The sequence below is a fragment of the Elephas maximus genome, chromosome 5 (genome assembly GCF_024166365.1).
Source record: "Elephas maximus indicus isolate mEleMax1 chromosome 5, mEleMax1 primary haplotype, whole genome shotgun sequence".
Classification (NCBI taxonomy): Eukaryota; Metazoa; Chordata; class Mammalia; order Proboscidea; family Elephantidae; genus Elephas; species Elephas maximus.
In genome coordinates, this window is record NC_064823.1 from 22,419,153 (window position 1) to 22,422,039 (window position 2,887).

The 2,887-nt window shown below is 40.1% G+C and overlaps 1 pseudogene; it reads left to right on the forward strand.

The window, feature by feature from the left end:
• The first annotated feature begins 2,152 nt into the window (after nt 1–2,152).
• Nucleotides 2,153–2,544, forward strand: LOC126077514 (40S ribosomal protein S24-like; annotated as a pseudogene).
• The last annotated feature ends 343 nt before the right edge of the window (nt 2,545–2,887 follow it).

Consider the following 2,887-nt stretch of genomic DNA (forward strand, 5'->3'; position numbering starts at 1 on the left):
GAGGTCCTTGTCTCCTTTCAACATCTGTGAGCTCAGCATCCCTTGGAGATCCCCATGTGTCTCCGCATCAATCTTCTCTTGGGTATAGGAGGTTCTCAGCACAGGGACCGTGGGTCCAAAGGAAGTAATTTGCTCCCAGGTCTTCTTTCTTGGTGGTATGAGGTCCCCCTTCTTTGCTCCCTTCTCTCTCCTTTTATCTTTTACAAGATAAAAGGTGATGTGGCCCACACCCAGGGAAAATCTCCTTACATCACATCAGAGCTATGACCTGAGTAAAGGTGTTGCATCCCACCGTAATCCTGCTTCATTAACATAACAATCATAACTTAGTTCTCTGTAACATGACCTAACCCTGCCTGTCTGTTAATGTAACAGACAGTTCACTTCCAAATGGGCCCATAACCACAGGCATAGAGGCTAGAATTTACAACACATCACAAAATGGAATATAATCAGATGACAAAATGGAGGACAAGCACACAATACTAGGAATCATGGCCTAGACAAGTTGACACATATTTTTGGGGGGCACAATTCAATCCAAGATACTAGCAAAGTAACCTGGAATGTAGGTCCTGAACATAAGAGAAAGCCTGAAGAGTGTAATCTCATAGAAACAACAATAAAAGAAAGTGTTTCAGTAGGGAGCAATTTTTCAGCCCTACTGTATGCTGTTGAAAGTCAAGAACCTGCTGTATAAGGTAAAGAACAGGGCACTGATTTGGTAAAGGGGAGGTAATTGGTGATTTTCTAAAGTGCAGTGGTCCTGAAATGTAAGTCTGGAGACTCGATTGTAGTAGATTTAAGATAGGATGAAAGGTGATAAAGTGGAGACAGGAACTAGGTACAATTATGATAGATATTTGTTTGTTTCTAGAAAGAAAGCAGAGAAATAGGATAGTAAGTAGAGGGGTATAACAGACCATTAGTTGGATTTTATGAGACAAGAGATGATAGACCATGTTTGGGTACAGGTAGGAACGAGTAAATAGAAAGGAAGAAACTGATGCATTGGGAAAGAGAAAAAAATGTTTTCAGGAAGAAAGCCCTTGAAGGGCCAGAGGGGATGGTATGCCATGTACATGGGGGAGAAGTTAGCTTATAATAGGAACAGAAATGTTTTCTTTATTATATCAGAAGTGAAGGGAAAGGGTTGTGGGATAGAAGCAGGTAGGCTGCCTGGAATTGTCAACGTTTTAAGTGGTCATCAATAAGAGTCAGACGATTCTTATTACTCATACATTATTTTACAAATAAAAAAATTCTTTTACGGAATCACAATCACTCATTTTGATAACCACTGGCCTCCAAGATGAAGCCCCAATTTGTGACTTTGACTTCTTGAACTCATGAGGCCAGTTGCTTAAATACACATGTCAGTCTGCACCATTTTTCTCTTTGGAAGTTTTTGTTGTTAGTTGCTATAGAGTTGATACTGACTCATAATGACTCCATGTGCGCAGAGTAGAACTGTCCATAGGATTTCCAAGGCTGTGACCTTTTCAGAAGCAGGTCACCAGATCTGTCTTCCGAAGTACCTGTGGGTGGGTTAAAATCTATGTCAACACTAATATCCCTTAGCCAAGGTTCAAACTGGAACAGAGAATGTTATATTCCTCTTTAACTTCCCCTTGTCCCTTTGAACCTTGCGGGGTGGATAATAGTGTTGTTCTGGAGATTTTATTTTACATTTATATAAATGCCAGACAGTTCGTTAGTGATTCAGCCTGCTGTTTTATCATCCGTAACTTTCAGCTGTCCTTTACCTTCCTAGAGAAAATTTGTTCTTTCCATACTTCTTGCGTGAAATCTTTCCCTACATGGAAAGCTGTTAGGCTCACCATTCTATAATCATTCCTAGAACAGTGCCACTCAAAAAATTGTGAAAAGGTTACTGAGAATTTGAAATCATGTAAATACGTGTCATATTTTCTATTGTCCACACATAATGTGCTAATATGTAAGTTGAGCCTAGAGGGGGTCGGAGGGCGGAGTTTACTGAACAGATGAAATCCTAACAGGACATAAAAGTGTGGTTAATTCTGGAACATGCAGAGAGGGATAAAGGACTAGCCAAGGAAATAGATCAGCATAAGAGAATATATATTTGACTGAAGCATAGGTAATAAAAGGAAACAGTATAGTCACCATCATGAATGACACAGTAACTATCCTGACCAGGAAGTTCATGACCAACCGACTACTCCAGCGGAAACAAATGGTCGTTGATGTCCTTCACCCTGGGAAGACAACAGTACCTAAGACAGAAATTCAAGAAAAACTGTCAAGATGTGCAAGACCACACCAGATGTCATCTTTGTGTTTGGATTCAGAACCCATTTTGGCAGTGGAAAGACTACTGGCTTTGGCATGGTTTATGATTCCTTGGATTATGCAAAGAAAAATGAACCTAAACACAGACTTGCAAGACATGGCCTGTATGAGAAGAAAAAGACCTCGAGGAAACAGCACAAGGAACACAAGAACAGAATGAAGAAAGTCAGGGGGACGGCAAAGGCCAACGTTAGTGCAGGCAAAAAGTGAGCTGGAGGTTGGATAACAGAAGGAATAAAAGTTCTGCAGGGACTTGATCGGCAGTGATTGTGTGGATTTTTCACCAGAGGATTAAGAAACTATAAAAACTTAAAAAAAAAAGATGCATTTGGAAATGTAAATTCAGACCAGATTAGGAGGTGATCTAGGTTTGCGAGATAGTTCAAATACTGCCAATATAGATCTGAAATCAATGGGTAGCCATTGAAGTTTTTAAGATGGAAGATGGAGGGCGTTACACAATTAAAATCATGTTATTTAAAGAGACATGAGGCAGCATTATGCCTGGGATACAAAGTTAAAGGGCTGCTAACAGTCATTTCTATCAGCCTTA